This window comes from Anser anser, assembly GCF_964211835.1.
Source record: "Anser anser genome assembly, chromosome: 1".
Classification (NCBI taxonomy): domain Eukaryota; kingdom Metazoa; phylum Chordata; class Aves; order Anseriformes; family Anatidae; genus Anser; species Anser anser.
The window spans coordinates 209270920-209290767 of NC_139720.1; the positions used below are offsets into that span (position 1 = coordinate 209270920).

Consider the following 19848-nt stretch of genomic DNA (forward strand, 5'->3'; position numbering starts at 1 on the left):
AAGTTGTTGCTTCACCCACGGTGGTAACGTTTTGTCATTGAGTCGTGTTTTACGGAGGCATCATTTTCTGTCTGTTGCTTGAAATTTAGAAAAGGATCGTGAAATTGCATTGTGCTTTTCTCTAGGCAGCAAGACTAGGCTTAAAATCAAAAAAAAAGAGAAATATCATCCTTTTTTACAGCCCCCCCCCCCACCTCATTTAGTCTTCCAAAACTATTTCAGGGTATTTCTTTATTCAGAAAGTCTGTTCATTCCTTGTGCAGTAAACAGCAGAGTTCTTTTTGAAAGCAGCACAGGATAGAAGATGCTTTTATATGCAAGCCACAAGCGAAGGAAGAAGGACATCCTGATGAATAATATGAAGTCTGATCCTTTCTGGACTGCTGCGTGGCTGAGAAGCGATGGGTATAGTGGGATTTTGCTTGCACAGATCTCCTAATCCTCAGCACTTCGAGTTTTGCTTTGTTTTCTTTGGCTTCAGAGACAGCTGGTGTCTGGAGCTGAGGCACGCTGGTGCTCTGCTTAATGTCCCCGAAAGACCTGCAAACTTAGCCAAGCTTTCGGGCTCCGAAGAGATGAGCTGTGCAGCGTGAATTGCAACTGGATGCCTCTCGTTCGGGGAGCCCGCAGCGGCTGCGACCTTTTGAAATCTTGTTCAAACTGTTTTTGTTGCACTCAGACAGGAATGTTGCGTTCTTTGTTCCTGCTCCTAAAAGGCAAGCCTCTCTGCGCAGGCTGCTTGCAGCTTTTATGGGTTGATATATATGGGTCAGGGGAGGAAGCCGGCTTAGGCTGTTAGATGTTTCCGAGCTGCTTGAAAAATCCTTCTGAACGCACGAAGGAAGTTTTAAGATCCCAGCTGAATTTGGAAAAATAACTTCGGTCTTGATGAGGAACAGAAAAAAAATCCCCTAGATTTGAACTGCTTCCAACTTCTGGGCAGCCAAGCGAGCAGGAGGCTGACTCCTCTATGGGACGGGCCCGTTCGGTGCTGGGCTCCCTGTTTAATTCTCAGCTTTCCTGAGCTCTGGGAAGAAACATCCAACCTCTCAGTTACTATTACTGAAATGCCGTTGCTTATCCAATGGGATAAAACTGCATTCAGGAGCTACAAATAAGGTAAAGGTTTGCACTGCCTCGTGAAATCATTTTAAGTCCTCTTACGTGTTTTGAGACCCCACCTGGTTGTCCTGGTTGATCCTAGCTGATTTTCTGGGGCAGGCAGAATGGGACTGGTCATTCTTATTGCTGGCGAAGTCACACTAGGAAGAACCTTACACCTAAAAAACCCCTCCTGCTTGAAACTGGATTTGTCAGAGGAGCCACATTTTTGGCTCCCTTCTCCATCAGCGTTTCCTGGAGCGGTAGGACACGGTATGTAGGTGTAACCAGAAATTTTAGGGGAAGGCCTTGAAAACAGTCTGTCTGGCAGTAATCCCTTCTCTTCCTCCCCCCTTCGCCTGCTGGTATCGGCACTCAAGCACTGCAAGAGGCACCAAACTTGCATGACAAGGCTCCTGTGGATTCGGTTTTGGATGTAAAGCCTACGGGGAAACTGGCTTTAAAGCCAGCAGGTTGCTGTTCGGCTGGCTGCGTCCATAGTTATGCAAAGGTTCTCCAGCTGCAAAGGGCATCTCCTGGGGTGATGTTGTCATGCACATACGGGATTTGGAGCCTGCGCCCTGCGTGTGATGCATTTGGTGCTGTGCCTGGCTGAGGATGGCAGCCCGTAGCGAGGGCTGACTTCAGACCGCCTTGACTCACGCTATTTGCTTTGGAAATTGAAGTTTCAATTGCGTCTGATAACCGAGCTGACTGTTACGTTATACATTTAGCAGTCTTTTTTTTTTTTTTTTTTTTATAGCTCTTTCCTTAATTACTTATGTAAATAATTTCAGAAGCCTTTGCGTTGATTCTGGAGAAGCTGGCATAGCAAATACCGGGAGGCTGGCAGCAGGTGCTGTAAGTAATCACTCTGCTAAATTAAGCAACACATTCCAAGGCAGTAGGTTAATTCCTGGGTAAATAGCTTGCACGCAGATTCTTAGAATCAGCTGGATCGTGACCCAGCAAGTTACTTAAGGCTGCCTGTAGCTGTAGTCACTTTGGATCGTCTCAATGAAGTTAAAAGCCCAGGGTATTTGGTGTTTCTCCTGAAGCCTTTGCGGCTGTGGGTTTTCTAAAACAAGCCCAAGAGCTAGCAAAGTATTGTTCATGAAGTTTGTGCCACTTCCTTCTCCACCTTTGCGTGTGCAAGTGACTTTCTGCAAAAAATATGTCTTCTTATTTTCTGCAACAGAGTTCTCTTGGGATCCGTAAGCAGTGAATTTCATCCTGCAGGACGGATTCTGCCCATCACCTTGTTGTCTTTGCATTTGCACAGCTCCAACCATCAGTGTTCTTGCTCAAGGTCACCCCCAAAAGCATGGCCCGTTCTTCAGGAGTTGCTCTGAGATCATGAAGCTGATGGGGTCTGTGGTGTAATCTGATTATTTAATGACCCTCATAGACCCTGCAGGACTCTTTGGAAATTGGTAAGATCTTCCGCTGCTGCATAAAGCCTGACTTTGGAGCACTTTATCTCTGTTGTGGGGTAAGAAGGTGTAAAACCTTCTTACAAACCCAAGCTGTCTTTAAAATATATCTTCCTGCTAAAAAGTAAGGGGAAAAGTGGAATTTGTGCTTAAAGGAAATCCCGTATGTTGTGGAATAGAGCAGAAACGATACCTTTCCTTCAGGTAGGAAGGTGGTAACTCAAGTCAGAGCAAAAAGATGTATTTTTGATGCATCCATGGGACTGTAGACCATGACTCATCCCTCCTCTGACTTAGGCTGGTGCCTTCTATGTCTGTGGATGTGCAGTCTAGTTATCTAACTGGTACTTGAAATCGTACAAACAGATCTGAAGCCACTTTTCACAGTCAGCTTGTTGTTTTTTTTTGCTATGCTTAGTCATCTCCAGAAAGAAGTGGTCTCAGGATTGAAGCATGATGTTGGGGCACAGCCCTTTCCTGTTTTTAAAAAATAACAATAATAATCCAGGCGACAAGCTTCTGAAAGTTGAGCTCAATTTTTAACGACAGTGTTACAGAATGGTTGGTTTAAGGGTCCAAAAAAAAAGGGTCCTTTAAAAAGGCCTCTTCAAGTGATATTTCAGTTCTGTGCAGGCTGGGACCAAAATACCTTTAAAAAATGGTGAAAAGGAAATCGTACCCACTGCTCAATACCGACTCCCCACTCTTTACAGATCTTCTGACAGTGCCTTGTAGGTTTAACAGATGGTCTGAATGCATATTGATGCATTCTGCTGGTCGAAGTTTGTTCTCTGTGATGCTGCGAGATGCCTGCAAGGCTTGGAAAGGGAGAGCAAGAGCTGGGCAGGCAGTGATTTGGTGACAGGAGCACAGGAATAAGGTAATCTTGCACACGTTTTTCTGGGCAATCTTTACAAAAAAAGGTCAGGATTTGGCCTCATTTCAATACCGTGGAGCTGGGGTCAGCAAAATTCTGTTTCCCAGATGATTCATTGCTGAGTGGGTTGCAAAAATTGAAAGCACCAGGTAATGCAGTGACCAGATATTCAGCAAATGTCTTGGAGGCCGGCTTTCTGAATGGACTCCTGGGAAAGAAAGCAAAGAAGTGAGCATCCTCTGCTCCTAATTATGGATTTTGGGAAGGAATATGTCATTTAAGAGTACTGCTTTGCATCTTTCCAACTAATGAGTGACTTAAACTCAGTCTATCCAAATATATATATATATATATTTTTTTCTCTCCAGGCTATGCTAAGAATTTGTAATACTTTGTTATCAGAAGCAGAACTTGAAGGAAAAGCAAGCCAGCCCCTTACCAGAGATATGAACACTGTGTCAGGGCCCTTGGACGCGTTAGTAACAACAAAATGTTTCTCCACCAGCCCGTCCTCTGAAATAAAACACGTCAAGCAAATTGTTGTACCGTTAGATTGAAACCTGGCAATTAATGTTTGTGTGGCAATTTGATTCTGTTCTCTTAAAATACCCCTGGAGAACATCCCACTGTAGCCCTGGTGTGCTTCCAGGACTAGCCTGCGGATGCCCTGAACGCGTTCGTGTTGAGCAGCAAGTTCTGGTGGTGTGGGCTGCGTAGTTGTTAGAAAGCTTTGAAACCTGGTTTGCTCTCTGAGGGCTTTCCATTTAGGAAAGAGGAACCGATACCATCCCAATTTTAACTCTCGAAGAGGAAGGGAAAATAAAAAGCTTCAGAGAACCTGAATTCGTCTAGACTGCAGAGCTAGCTGGTTTTTTTTTGTCCTGGCTGGCCAACCTGCCTTCTCATTTGGACTCTGACTGCTCTGCTCCTGCATTCCCTCATTGCATCGATTCCCTCTGTGAAAGCAAAACCACTTTTGGTTTTATGACCTCTGCTCTCCCGTGGCTATGTGGACGATGAGCGCCGTACTGACCAATGCACATTCCCCTCTCTTTGTCCCTTCACATAGTTTGCAAAGCTTTCTGCTGCTTTTGTCTTAAAAACTACTTTTGAAGTCGAGGGTCCCTCTGTTTTATTGCCTATAAAGTGGGCATGATAATTAGGGGACAACAGCTGTGTTAGCTGAGGTACTGAAGTCTTTCTGGACGCCAAGCAGTAACAGTCCAGCTCCTCTGGCTCGATTTCCAGGGGCCAGCGGATGAATTTCTTCGGTTTTCTGCTCGGCGGTGGCAGTGGTATCTGCGTGGCTGCTGTTTGTGATGCTGTAAGTAATAGTGTAATGGGCTTGTATGCAATGAATTGTAATTTTGTGTTGCTGTGTGGTTTTCAATAGCATGTCAGAATTACTTATGCCTTCGAATTTCAAAGAGGCAGTGTTTTAAAAATGGGATCATGATATCGGGGCTTGTGAAGCAGAGGGCAGACAGGCTTTTGCCTGCTCCAAAGGTTTCACAGCTAGAGAATATAAGTCATGAATACAAAAAATGTGTTTGTTTTTTTTTTTCTTTGAGTCAGGCTTCTTTCCTTCTCTTGCATTTGGATGGTTAGGTTGTCTTAAGGAAACGACTGGTTTCAGGGTAAAATGCGAGCGTGACAACTGATCTGTGGAAGTCTTTGCCATTTGGTAACTCGGTGCTGCTTTTACATTGGAACCGGCCTTGCCTCTTCAGCAGGGCCTGCGCTTCCTGTGCTTCAGGGCCTTGTTCCAAAGTGAGTCGTATTTCAGTCTCTGAAGGATCCGCTGTCAAACTTTCCCTTGGCTATCTTTTAAAGTGGTGGCGTTGGTCGTCGTGTCAGGGAGCTGCTGTGACAACTGGAGTCTGTACTGAGTCCTTACATGGGGTGTCCCAGTTGCTGCATTGATTATTTACAGAGAAATGAGCTGACTTAGGCTGTAGGTGTTGATCCTGTCACGTGCAAGCCCCCGTGGTGTCCCTCCAGGGATCTGAATAAAGGATCCGTCACCTCCAGGGATCTGAATAAAGGATCCATCGCCTCCAGGGATCTAAATAAAGGATCTGTTTAAGAATTGTGAAATCAGTGACTTCGATTTGGGCGGGATCCAGGCCCCTCCAGAGCAGCGATACCGCGCGAAGCCCTTGGCTCACAGCTTGCACAAACCGCCTGTTGCTTGGCTCGCTGCAAGATAAAGGTCAGGTTGGGTCGAACAGGGCCGATAACCTCATTTCCCTTAAGGGAAACGTTCAACTCGGGCATACGGTTAGCAAATATTGACCAGATAAGAGCGTGGAACGGGGATAAGGAAAGACCAGCACGCTGGTTTCCTGAGCATCCCTGCTGTGTGGGCACAAAGGGACCATCCGACCTCGCTGCTGCCTGGCACCAAACCCCATCCACCTTCTCCCAGGGCTTGCTGTGGGGGAGCAGTAATTATTTTAGAGCTGTTTGAAGGTACCTGTGGGAGAAGACGACGATTTGGGGAGGTGGTGGTGCATATGCTGGAAAAGGGCTCAAAAAAAGCACTGAAGTTGTTGGTGTTACTTAGCTGATAACAGCAGGGAAGCGAACGTGGGGGATTACTGCACAATTTCGGTGATGTTAGGGATGCAAGTGCTTTTTATTTTTATTTTTATTGCATTTAAAAGCCTGGTTTGCGTGGCACCGAGTCGCCTTCAGAGCTATGTTTTAGGCTGTGTGCTTTTAAAATCATCGTGCTAAAAACCCTGCTAATGTGGAGTTGCCAGGATATACTCAAGTGTACGTGTACACCTTTGGAAACCTCACCTCGGATGATGCCGGCGTCTCCTTCACATTTTGCCAATTTTCAGAAGCTGTCAGGTAGCACTGTGTGGGAGGTGTTAGAGGGCATGACGGGATAAATCCTGAAATCCCAATTTGGGCCAAACACCCACGGTTTTCAGTGGGCGGCTCGCTGGCATTAAGGCCAAGTTCCCCTTAGCTATGCCAGATGACCTTTCTGTCTTTTTAAAGTTAACGAGACTGACAATATCTTGTATTACAGATCAAACTGCAGGGTTACAGCCCTTAAAGTTTATAAATGTGGTTGGATTTGTGATAAAGAAGTCGGCTAAATAAATAAAATCATTTCCAGTAAGTATTCTTTAGATTCTCAATAATGTTGGTGAACTGCCAGCGATCTGGAAATAGAAATTAGCTGGTGCTTTAGAGCAGTGCATGAAGAAGACTTCCATTCTGTAGGGAAATTCTGCTTTTCTCAAAACTCTACTTTTCATAAAGAGAGAAAATAGAACCACTTTTATTTTAAAATGGAAATTTAAAATTCTCTCAAAATACCAGCACAACTTCATTGAAATAACTTTTGCCAGACAGTTGATTTTTATTTCTGTATTTATTTTCAGGAGAATGTTTCTGTGAAATGCCTGCAGATTTTGTCAGAATATTGCTTCCCAGCATAAGATTCTGAATTACATATGTTTGAGAAGTTAATAGCTTAGACCTAGATACCTGTTGTTCCTGACTGGCACCACGCATTTGAGATCGTACTCTCTTCTGGCTGCTTCTGTCCATGAAAGAAAGCGGAAAATGCTGTGTATGTGTTGGCAACATTCCCCCAAAAAAACAAAACCATGTCCCAAGAGTTTTAAAGATTTTGGAGGCTCCCAAGCTCACGCTGTCTGTATTTTCTTCCCTCTCTGCTTCCCCTTAGGACGTGGTCTGTGCTTATTCATACTTCGAGGTAGGGAGTCACATCATCTGGGCTCCAAGAGGGGAAAAAGGGGTTTTCCGTCCCTCCGTTCCCCTCTCGCCCTTTACCCTCTGCCACTGACTTTCCCATTACAACTGCATACAGTTTGCTCTGGGCTTTTGTTTGCTTTAAACCAAGAATGTGTTCCTTCTTGTAACTGCAGTTGCAGAAGCATCTGCAAGGAATTTTTTCATGCTATACGTTATTTAACGACCTGAATTGTCTTTCTTGTAAAGAGTTGGTTGACTCGTTGGAGGAAGGCAGAGCAAGTGACTGGTGCTGTTCCTTCCCCCTCCGTGCCTCCAGAATCACAAACTAGGCCAGTGCAAGAACTGGGACAAGAGCTTACATCTCCCAACTACCAGGACCGCAGTCTAGATGCTAAAACTCAAAATGAGGGTGTTGTAGCGCTGATCCCAAGTCCTTCGCTGATTTTTCTGCTCAAGGCTGTTATATATCATCAGTTTTCATTTATCTTCATCGCTAGACCGGGGCCTTGAGGAAAATCCATTTGCTTCAGATAAGTCGAAGTGAGTGCTTCTCTCCGTTAGAAGCTCCCTGCCACTTTTTGTGGCTTGCAACTGCAGAATTGGTGAGGTTGGGACCTCTGGGGATCATCTTGTCCACCCTCCCTGCTCAAAGCTGTGGCAAGCTGGAGCAGTTTGTTCTGGACCATGTCCCGTTGTGTTTTGAGCAGGTCCAAGGATAGCAACCCTACAGCCTCTTGGGGCAACCTGTTCCAGGTTCTGACTCCCTATAGTAAAAAAGGTGTTTTTTTTTTTTTTTCCTTTTTTTCTTTTATTTTTTGTTCTTCTTTGTACATTTAAACAGAATTTCCTGTATTGCAGTTTGTGCCCGTTGCCTCTTGTCCTGTTGCTACGTACCACCAAGAAGAGTCTGGCTCCATCTTCTTTACGCCCCGTATCAGGTATTTACATGTAGTGATAAGATCCTGAGCCTCGCCTTCTGCAGGCTGAGCAGCCCCAGCTCTCCCAGCTTCCCCTTATATGAAAGATGCTCCAGTACCTTCATCATCTTTGTCTGTTATTATTTGACATTTTAATTTCTTGAAGCTCTGATACTTGCTCCGACACCGGCTTGCTCCCCGTGCTGACCCTACAGCCCGCTCTGTGTCGCTGTATGAAGTTGCGCGTTGGCCAAAATCTGGGCAAGAAATGCTTTCCAGGCAAGGAAATCCATGGGGTCAGTAGTTAGAGTGCAGTAGAAGAATGAGAGAAAAATCCTATTGTAATTCAATAGTATTGCAAAGTGATTTTTTTTTTCCCCCCCTAAACTGCGCCCCAGAGGAAATCGGGGCATCAACTGCAATTTTCTCAATGCTTTATTTATACGCCCTCCCCCAAACCCACACCCTAGGCATAGTCTCAACCTCTGGGCTAACAGATGGTGTTGAGAGGGGGGGAGGGAGGGAGAACAATTTGCATCTAAATAGCTGAAATAAAAAAGGGTCACGTCCCACAGACCAGCCCCACTCACCTGCTGTTTAAATCCCCCTGAGAACTAAGCAAACACTCCGTTTTTTAACGTCTGTGTCAGCTGTACTTACTCTCCGAAGTCCTAGAAGAGCTGCAAGCGCGTGGATCTTGCTGCATTGACTGCGTTCCGGCCCCAAAACTACGAAATTGCGAAGGTTTGGTTCTTTGAAGGTGACTGACAGATGTGTCCCTTTTTTTGGTCAACTCTTCCATCAGAGCAATTTCTGCTGTTGGCAGAAGTAATTAGTAATTATTAGTAAGCATAATTAGTATTGTGCAAACACTAGTGTTACAGAGAGGGTTCAAACCAGGTATTCCCTCTTCCTCAGCTTCGTACTCGCATCACGAGCCAGACTTCAGAGGTGCCCTTGCCAGAGGTCCTGTTGCCTTACGCAATGCAATTTGGCGCTGGGTTTGTGCGTGTGAGATGGGATTTGGCCCTGCTGGCCAAGCTTCAGCATGGTGGTGGTCCTGCAGGGCCGTGTCATGGTCATGTTGGGTGCTCATGCTTAATCCTACTTAAACGAAAGCCTTGCTGCCTCTGCTTGCAAGAGCTACTTTCTCATGGTGTTGTCCTGGAGTACAAATGTCTGATAATGGTTCTTCTGGGCACGGGGAGGGAAGAGAAGCACTTGCCTCCCCTCTTCTCTGGGTCTACCCCCTGTCCAGGCACGAGGAACTGAGCTTTTGTTTCTTCAGGCAGGTTTTTTCAGGGTCTAAGGCTGTGTACCAAGGAAAACGTTCACAATTCATGATAATCACGTGCACTGGGGACACACTGAAACCATCCTACCCGATTTCCCCGCCGTGTTTGAGGGAGGCAGGCTGTGGAGGAAGCATTAGGGCCTTAGCACATTCGTGCTGCTAAATACCAAGATGAGCAAAACCTGTATCTACCCACCACTTGGTTGGACTTCTACACTCAAACACTAAAAATAAATACTGCGAAGATATTCCAGGTGGTTCAGAAGCTTTATTAGTCCTGTCTCTTGGCATTTTCTCCATAGGCCAGAGGCGTTTGGAGATCAGTTTGGCAGCCTTCGTGGCTCAGCGCGATAAGGAGATGACTGGGGACCCACCGCTGTGTGGTCTGTGTGGTGGCCTGATGGAAAAAAAGCTTCTGTAGAGGAGTATTTCTATTTATCGAATTGCAAGACCTCGAATCTCTTGTTTCTGCAGCACAAGGCTATAGGGAAACGTGAAGGGAAATTGTGAGGTTAACCTTTGCTGAATGGCCTGGCCCTCCCTCCCAGACGCCTCCTGAAAGAGGAAATATGCTCAGGGAGTGTGGCTTGGTTTTCTTGTCTCTTTTAATCCTTAAGTGCATTTCCATCCAGCGAAAGGTAGCGGCTGAATGACCCGTATGCGTGAGGTAAACGTGGATTTGGGCAACAGCCTTATTTATGTGCCTCTGGGGCTTGGTTTATTTTTATTTTTTTTTAATTAATATGGATTCCAGTTAGTAGGAACGAGATCAGATGTAAGTATACTCACAGAAGTAACTGGGCAATGCTTAATACCATATTATATGAATACCATGTGATACGAACCTAGTGCACTCTCTAATGCTTTATAGTTTTTTACGGCTTTTTTTAGTACTTTATATGACTTGAGGATAATTACTTTACAAATTGTCATGTGATGCATAGTCACACTCTGCGAGTACACACAATAGGGCGAGTTACTTGGGTGGTGCAACTTACACGTATGCAGATTTATTATTTATATGCATATATGTGTATATATGTATATACGTGTATCTATCCACTCTCGGTGCTATATAACCTACTCCTTGGAGCCCTGCTCCTTCTGCCGTCTTCTCCTGGACCCCAGTTCAGTGCCACGTGCAGGTAAGTGGCTCTGTGCTGGCTGAAATGTTTGTTATGCAGCAGGGCCCCGCAGAGCATGTGAGAGCAAATCCGGAAATGAAGGATGGGTTTTGAAAAATCTCTTCCCTCTCTCTCGAATAAATTCACGTAAACCGCGCAGCTGTAGAAGAGGCGTATTTTCTTTTACTCCTCCTTTGTCAAAAAATTGGAAATGTGACAAAAGAAAGCCCTCGGAGAAGATTTCTTTTTCAGGGGTAAAGTGTAAAAAAAAAAAAAGGTAAAAATTTATAAAAATAGAAATTTTTAGTGGTGTAAAAAATAGAAAAATTGTATTTGCTGGCCTGAGTGGTATTTTCTTACAACTCACATTGTTTTATTATATTTTTAAAGTAGCTTAACAAGTGACTGCTTGACATTGGAACATTTATTTCTCTAATTTTCTGAGCTCTCCAGTTGGGAGAGGAGTACAGAAAGGACTGTTCTGGTGGTTTGTGGTGGTTTTATTTTATTTTTTTTTTGTGTGCGGAACTAAAAGATTCAAAAAAAGAAGTGCTGGATTGGAACCACACCTAAAGCAATCTTCAGAATAATAGGATTATATGACTGGTTTTTAATTAAAGTAGAATTCTAACTAGATTATCCTTAGCATACATTCAGCTCTGGTATGTCGTTATTGGTCTAATTACCTCCTAAATTAGAGACTCCAATATTCTAATTCACCCTCTCCCTCTGAGGACACTGGCATTAAACAAGAGAGTGAAATAGTATATAAATGATATACGGGCTGTGTGCGAAATAGAAAATGGTCTTTAAAAAACAGTAGCCAGAATTCAAGTCTTATCTTTACGTAGGATATCTTGGCAGAGAATGATAAATTGATTTTTTTTTTTCTGTATTTATTTATTTCTCTGCCCTGACAGGTCTTTTAAACGCCTAGAAATGTAGACTGAGAAAAATACCAATAATCTCAGCCCTTGAGGAAGGAGCAGTTAATGAATCTCCGAGGAAATATCCAGAGTACAGATGTTCCGGGGGGGAGAAATGGTTAGGAGCCAGCTGAGCAGGGGCTGGAGACCGTACATTATCTTGGATCTAAGGTATAACCTGTCTGCTGATAACATAGGATATTAAAAAGACAGACTTGGGAGCTGATTTGCTCACCTTTTTCAAAGAAGCACGATTTGGGATTTGACCACTTCTGTTCGAGATACCTCGGTTCAGCTTTATCAGAACCAAAGCATTATAGTTTTGCAGACTTTAATTGCGCTGAGGATCAAAACCCTCAGGCAAAGTTTCACGTATTGGGATGTAAATTCAAACCCTGTCAAAAAATTTAAAGCGTTTACATCAGGCTCAACTCCAACTTTTATTTGTTAAAGCTAAAAGGGACGTCGTAGAACAGTAGGCCACAAATTTAGATGTCTCTCTTATAATGTTTTGATAGAACAACAGAGACTGATAAGACTTTGAGACGGTGGTTAAAGGAGAATATTTAAGCTCCTCAGATAGAACTGGACGTACATTGAAGAGTGTTCAGAGAGAAACAACAGCCTGAAGTGGCTTTTGTTATAAAAAAGCAGCCAAACGTGCATGTCTTGAGAGGCTATGATCAGCACCTACAAATACCAGCAGTACAAAAATAACCTGGAATGGGGAAAACTCTGCGGGAAGGAAATGACTGGAGAGAAAGAGTGGAAGCAGCAGCCTCGTACATGTAAAGAAGAGGATTTATTTACGCTGTTGAGTCATGTTCTGGTCTGGATCGATCCGTAGGATTTCCTTTCCCATAGCCAACATATTTTGCTTTGCAGCATCCCTCTGTAAGCAGAGGGGAGCTCGTGTGGGTTGTGCTGTGTGTACGAATGTGAACCTCAATAAAGAGGGAGGCGGGGGGTACACAAGGCAGGAATTAAATGCTGTAAGGTGGACGGGACAAAATCCATTTGGGAAGCGCAGCCCTATTCATTCCTCTTGGGTCTGCTCAGGGACGACCTCTGAGATTTCTTCAGGTAGCCTGGGGTTGAGGCTGAAATGAGAATTGTTTTGAATGCCTGGATGCCGAGGAAGCTTTAGGATTATAGGTAGGTAGGAGGAACCTCCATGAGCATGTGCTGATAGAGTGTCCTTGACGCTTCATTACTGGAATTAAGGAAGGATGATCATAAAACTCTGCATTTTCATCTGCTGCATGCTGTGCTCTCGTAGGGATGCTAATTCACGTGCTGATTACCTTAGCAGGCAGCAGCAATGGGACTTAAGCAAGGTGATTTACAGTGATGGGGGAGAATACTATACCAAACAAAACGCCTCGGCTCATACAGCTTCCTAAAACATCAGTCGTTGGTTGTCTTGGTTTTGGAGATCTGATGAATTTAGGCTAACACTAAAATACAATGCTTTGTACAGAGCTGTCTTGGCAGCATGTTAGTGACCATGCCTCTGAAATAATTTTGAGCATTTTAAGGATGGAGGGGAGACGGAAGCAACCTGACAAAGCAGTCTTGAGATAAATAAAGCATAAATATTGGTAGTCCATCCATCAGTGAAGCCTGAATTCTGCTGAATTTGCAGGTCGTATTAGTTTTGTTGCTAATTCTGTGATGTAGGTATCCATCCCCTGGGAGCTGGGTTCAAAGAAGGCATTTGCTTGCTGCGCATGCTTACAGGGCTGTGTATAGGAGCTTCATAGGTCTTGGTAGCATTTGGTTTTGTGACTGCAGCTGATGTTGCCTTTTCATGAGAGAGAATGAAGTTTAAATATGTAGTAGAGAAGATCCATGCATCCTACCTACAGCTGCTTAGGTAATTTTAGGTAATTGCAGTACGAAGACAGGATAGGAAGATCCATGCCCCAGGAAGACTTGCATGAAGATATTGAGGAAAACCTTGCTTACTATTTCTGGTCTTCTTAACTCCTACTCCTTATAGTTAGAGGGTGCCTTAAAATGTGTCAGCTGCTTTAATAAGTGATGTTCTTATGTTTTCTTTTGTTCAATGCAGTAAAAATCATTCTGTTCACTCATGGGCTTTATTTAACTGAGGGCCAATGCTGAGTTGTGTCACAATATACTGTAGAAAGAGCAAATCCTTCGTACCAGACATACAGAGCTTTCTGTTCGCTACCTAGGTACAGTGAGGACCACTGGGATCCGAGTAAAAGATGTGATAAAAGGTCTGAAGTTACCTCCTAAAAGCAAACTGCTGCTCACGAAATTATATGCTGATGATTCTTAATGGACTTGGAAATGTCCTGCAGTCCTTTTGGTAAATGCAAGGAAGTCTAGTCTACTACTTGTGTACGTAGTGGGATTATAAACTACATGCAATAGGGTGGGATTATAAACTGCATGCAATAGGGTGTTCTGGTAGAAGGCACGTCACTATAAACACAGCTGATGCTTTACCAGCGAAGAAGGGCCCTACTGTAAAAGCTAAATTAAGTAGAAGTCCTAACCTACCTCAGGCTTCCTCATCCTGCCTTTTAAATGAGCTGCTCTTACAGCATTACATGTGTCATAATTGAAGGAGTAATTGTTGCGAGCTTGGAGCATATTTATATGTAGTTCTCGAATTGTCCACTGATGCCTAAATTAAGCCTTTCGGTTACGGGTCTTCGAACTTGCTTTTCTCAACTCTGGATTCAGTTCGTCAACTGAACCCTCGTGCTTGATACAGAGTTCATTTTATCTTGGGAAAGTATTCGTTCTTCCACTTTCCCCAGCCTTGAAGATGAACCAGAACTTGAAGGGAGCAATGTGCAACTGAAGCAATTAAGGGAATGTGACAGCTTTGCCAGTCTGTTACATAAATACTACTGAGCACAGGGCTTCCTCCTGTCATTAGCTGCAGCGAAGACAATGGGGCTACACAGAGTGGAGCACTACTCCAATGATAAATGTTTGCATTTCCAATTAGCGCTGAACTGTTGTGGCATTTCCCCCTCGGTCTAATTGAGGCTTTTGGGCAGCTTCATCCGCTAACGATGCTGGTGTTTTTTGGCTCTGCAGTTTCCCGTCGGGAAAGGAGTTGGATGAGTTTCACCCTTAAAACACAGGATTCCTCATTGCAGGGGTCTGGGTGTCTCAGAAAAAAATCACCTTTTACAGTTTATTGCAAGTTTTCTGCAATTTACGTATTGTGGATGTTTTCTAACCACTGCGCTACAGTGTCCTCTGTGGATGTGGGATGTTTCTGCCTTGACCTGGCCGTGTTCTAGTTTTCTGATGTTTTTCTCACCCCCGCCCCTGTTGCTAAATAGCAAATGTCAAATCTCTGCGTTTAACGAGGGGTAGGCATACACGCTGTGATCTTGCAAATATGGATGGTTATTTAAAGCCCGAGTAAGACGTTCAGGATCAATAGAGCTATTTACCTTTGAAAGCTGCTCTCAACTCCTTCAGGCAGGTGCTTATTAGAAATTTTTATAGTTGAATGGAGCTGTATATTTTTGCGATTTACGCACAATATCTGTCTAATGCCAGACAAATCCCATTTAGCAAACCTTGCTCAGCTCAAGGTATCAGTATTGTCCATTACAGCAAGGGGTGTTAATCCTGTAGAAGAGTCTGTCATCCAGCATGGCTTACAAGCAGCCTTTCCATTTTGACCAGAGGTGTAGAAAAAGAGATTTCCATTTGAGCTATGCCGTGGAAGTGGGAGGTTACTCATTGTACTAGTAATTATTCCACATTAGGGGATAATGGGGCTTAATTCTGAGCTCTAGGTTCATCTTCTGGATTGGAAATGTTGCAATGGAGAAATGATTCGTAATTCGGTAGCTTTCAGTGCTTTTGCTGCTAGTATGCAGTTGGACTCGGAGCCAAATAGCTTACGTGGAGAGCAGCGGTGGTGTGTTTAACTTGTGTTTTAATATATTTTCTTTATGATGCACCTAGTCATTTCCTCCGGAACACAGATTTCCTCCAGGAAACCTGCTTATGTGGGCTTTGGGTATGCTTTAATATAAAAGGCCTTTATTTTCCCCACCCTGTTTAGCATGCTCTGACTCTGCTCGCTCCTTTGACTTCTGCACTTGAAGCTGGGCCGTGCTGTGTGAGCTCGAGTGGAATGGGAGCCAAGGCTGCTCCATACCACGCCGGGAAAAGGAGCCTGCACCGGCATCTGCAGCAGCAGGCTTGCTCGTTCAGGCATGTAGCAGGGGGCTGGGAGATGGCATTTCTGGAGAGGAGGAAAGAAAGGGGATGATTTGTGGGCTGAGAACTTCTAAAATACGCTCCTCTTGGTTCCTTCTGTCTCAGCTTGGATTTTTTTTATTTTTTTATTTTTTATATGGATGCAGTTTATTTCTCGTGGGGTGTTAACGCCGTTAGAGGCTGCTACAGAGGGATGGGAAGAGCCATAGCTGGGCTCTGCAGCCTCCTGGAGCTGGAGCTACTTGGGCGCAGGTAAGGTGAGCTCATCGTGGACTGCAGGTATTTGGGCATGGATTGTGCAACACTTACTGTTTGCCGCTGCCAGTTATTCACGAAACAACCAAAGCGGAGTTGAACCAGGGCAATTTAGGCTGGCATTGCCTCTCTGCAGTGCTGGATTTGAGCCTAATCCAGCGGAAAGGGCTTGACCTGCCTGGATGCTACTGAAACCTTCCCTGTGTCTGGGTTACTGTAACAGCGGTCACGCGTGGGTCCATCCCGTGCAGGCTGGCGAGGGCTGCACCTTGATTATTAAAAGCAGAACAAAAATCAGCTTCCTCCCCTTGAGTGAAAGGAGAACTCTGCTCTGTTGCTAGGAATCGAGCGGTTATAATTAGTCTGCTCTTCCTTCGAAGCCTGTCTGTGTGGTGCGATGGGTTGGCACGTATAGCTGCCCAGGAGGAGGTTTTTGCAGATCTCCTGCCCCAAAGCGGTTGCCCACTGTGGTCCCGATGCTGTTCTTCTGCGAAACACGGCGTGGGGGATCTCACCGGCAGCTCTTGCATGTAGCCCAAACAAATGGGGTTGCATTAAAGAGCGGTATTTAAAAGGACCCTCCTGCCTTTTGGCTTTTAACATTCCAAGCTGGGGACTCCTCCGGCATTCCTGTTGAGTTGTAACTGGTCCATTATCCTTTATGTCTAGTGCTATGGAAATGGGGCTGGCAGGGGAGCAAGTCTGCAACCAGTAGCTGGCCCTGGGCCATGAGAGTGTCTCCTCCTGCCCCCTTCTCATCCCCACCCACTGGGGTTGCAGGAGTGGATACATTCCCTTCTAAATGTGTAATTTTTTAGAAGTGATTTAATTATTGCTTCATTTGATTTAGTGTTTTCATCAGCGTCTTTGGGTGCTGGCAGCAGCTGCAGGGCTCTAACAGGTGAATTCTAGAGACAGAGGAGCAAGCAGTGTTGTTTTCTAATTCTTTATTGATTACAACTTTGCTAAAACCTGGTTTTCTCCTTATTTAGGAATTACTCACATGTAAATGTTGGGTCTGGGCTGATGCACTGATGGCCCTTGACTTTTTGTTTAATTGGTGCACTTGCACAGCACTCGGATGTGCAGTAACTGGTGGGGGGTCAGCTAGATGCTCCAGTTACTGGTTTTTTTTTTTTTCCATTTCTCTAAATGTGACCATCAGTCTGCCCTCCCCTGGGATGTGTGTCTGGCTGCTGCCCATTTCTGTGGCAGCGTGTGTCCCAGATCCCATCCGCTGTCTGCTGGAGGATGTGGACACGTGTCCTGCCTCCTTTCCAGGTGGAACATGCTCGGGGTGCCTTTCTTTCAATGCGAGACTATGCCTGAGACTGCAGCTTAATCCCACGTGAAGTAAAAAAGAAAAAAAAAAAATGAATGAATGTCTTTTCATCCTGTGTTGAAACCCAGCTGGTAAACGGTGCCGTTAATTTTCTGCTGGGATTTGTGTGAAAGCGTGACACACGGGGAGGGAATCTCTGCTGCTTGCAATGTGTTTGAACAAAGCAGGGGCCGGCCCCTGCTCCTTTCGACTGTGACAGTGCAAGGAGGAAGGAGATTTTAACTGTCTGTGTGCACAAGAAGTCTCCAGCCAGGGAGTGAAAGGATACAGGGACGTTGGTGCAGAGGTAAAATGCCTGCTCTGGTTAGGATCAACTCAATTAAAGGTAGTCTTTTACCTTTTTTTTATGGTCAAGACTTTTTTTCCTCACTCACAACGACAAAAAAACAGCATTTCAGAAAAATGTGAGATTTCTTTTTGGTAGTAGGCAGAGTTGGGGGGAAAAAAAGTTGCTGATCATCTCCCTTCCCCCTCTCTTGTTTAATATAGTTTATTCATCTGGAAGTTGCAGTGAGTAACTTACAGCTACTGTCTTGCCAGACTGCATGAATTATAGATGGCTCTTTTATGAGTTTTTGTGTTGACTCCAGCAATTAGTATGCGTTGGACATAGTTATCTTTATGGCATCTACTGTAGCGTAGGTTTCAGCTCCTGTGACTTTTTAATTACTTTCTGTTTTAGCAATCAGTCACTTGCCTGTCTTGCTAAAGGAATGCAAAGAAAACACAACTGACTAGATAGAAACTTGCAGTTCACCGTGGAGCACCAGGTTTGAAGTGAGCTGGTTTACCAGAGGGAAAAATGGCATAAATAAAGGATCTTTGTTCTCATTTTTTTGTTTCTTTTGTGTGTACTACATGCGGTAGTGCCATAAGGCTCCACATATATCGGGGTCCCACTCTGCTTCATGAACAGCTGAGGAGCCTGGGCCTATGGTTACAGGCAAGCTAGAGGCAGAAAGTACATGATTTGGAGGCTTATCTACTTCGTGCTGATGAGCAAACTCGATCAGATCTGCACACATGCGCGTACTCTGAACTTCTGAACGCCGCTGCTGGCACCTTGGGTGTTGCCTTCTGTTCCAGGAACGCCGCTTGCCCCGTCTTGAAGTGCTGAGCGGTTTCCTGAGTCTCTTGTCTCCTTGTGTGTGGTTGTCTGTCACTTCAGCCCGTCTGCAGAAGTGTTTCATAGACGTGAAAAGGGAGTTTGTCAGCTCTGCTGTTCGGCTCTGTCGAGGCTGGGGTAAGCAAATGGGCTTCAGAAGCTGATAGAGAGATTGTAAGGCCATGATAACTTGGCTCATGGTAGTCCTAGTTTGCAGTATGTAGTAACTTTTATTTCCTTGAGTACTGTGTGCTGAAACAATTGGGGCTTCTGACTTTGAGTACTTCTGAATAGCTGCAGAAATCCTAGTGCTGTCTGTGTGGTTTGGTTTGACTACAGGTATTTTAATATGTAGTAGACTATAATCATGTCTGCATTACGGGGCACTCCCGCATCTGCCTGTAGTTGAAAAGTTCACATGCTGTTTAATTGTTCCCATTGTTCCTTTATAGCCATATAACATGAATTTCTCAAGGATTATAGCAGGGTCACGCTGGTGTGAAGAAGGAAGGAAGCTCGATCCGGTGACGCTTTGCATTCCTGCTATGATGGATCGTGAGGCGCGGGGTGACTCACGTCAGCACCGCTGCTCTAAAACTAGGCCGCCTGCTGAATTTTAGCAGGGCCTTTACACGAGGGGAGTTGTTTGACTGCCACTTATGTGTGAGTTGGTAGGAGGTTATTTTAGGGAGAAAAGAATTTGCACAGTCAACTAGGCTATGGTGAGGGAAATGGCTGCCATCTTAGTAGGCTCCGTCAGTGCTGCAAGGCCCTGCAGAGCTGAGTGGGATCCTGTGAGGGCAGGGCTTTATCCAAAAACTTTGAAGTTCACAAAATTTTAAAGTATAACAAAGCTGACTAGCTGTCTTTGGGGGTAAACTGTATCTCCATATCACAGTGGGAGGACTCATGTAAGCAGATTCTCGCCCCCCCCCCCCTTCATTTAAATACATTGTGGAAAAAAGTTTTTGGGAACCCTCTAGGATGGTACTGCTCATTGCAAGGAATGACTGCTGTAGAGCCAGGCTCTTAATTTTGTGGCTTGAAGGATTTCTCCCACCCACTATCTCCAAACAGCTGAAATACCTCTTATAACACATAACGTAAGGCTTTGATGACGAGACTTCTGGGGACTCGAGCCATGGAGAAGGAAGGAGAGGCTGTACTGTAGACTTTGCCCACGTGAAAGCTGCAGTTATCAAATAGGTATAAACAAGTATTGTCCGTTAAAATATGTAACTTCTCGGTAGTTAGTTTCTCATTCCGGGAATAACGCAATGTAAACAAGAGCTTGTACTGCCAGTGTTTCCAGCCCTGCGGTGAAACAGTAAATCACTTGTGCTCCGTCCTTTCTGACAGAGGGGTTTTGAAAAACTTATACTAAAGAAACTGAAAGCAGATGTCCCTGGGGTTTTGCAGTGGTGGAGCTGGGAAGAAGGATGCTTGACATCCTGAGGTTTTGCTTAGGTTTTCGTGGTCTTTTTTTTTTTTTTTTTTCATATGTTCTCT

General features: G+C 44.7%; 1 protein-coding gene across 25 annotated transcripts in view; it reads left to right on the forward strand.

The window, feature by feature from the left end:
* Positions 1 to 19848, forward strand: part of PAK1 (p21 (RAC1) activated kinase 1) — an 805686-nt gene that overhangs the window by 16779 nt on the left and 769059 nt on the right. For 6 of the 25 annotated variants that reach the window (XM_083821760.1, XM_083821763.1, XM_083821759.1 and 3 more), the window contains exon 2: positions 8008 to 8087. The exons of the other annotated variants lie outside the window; for them this stretch is intronic. The gene's annotated coding sequence lies outside the window, so the exon portion shown is untranslated. The remainder of the gene's footprint in view (positions 1 to 8007; positions 8088 to 19848) is intronic. 25 annotated transcript variants of the gene reach the window in all.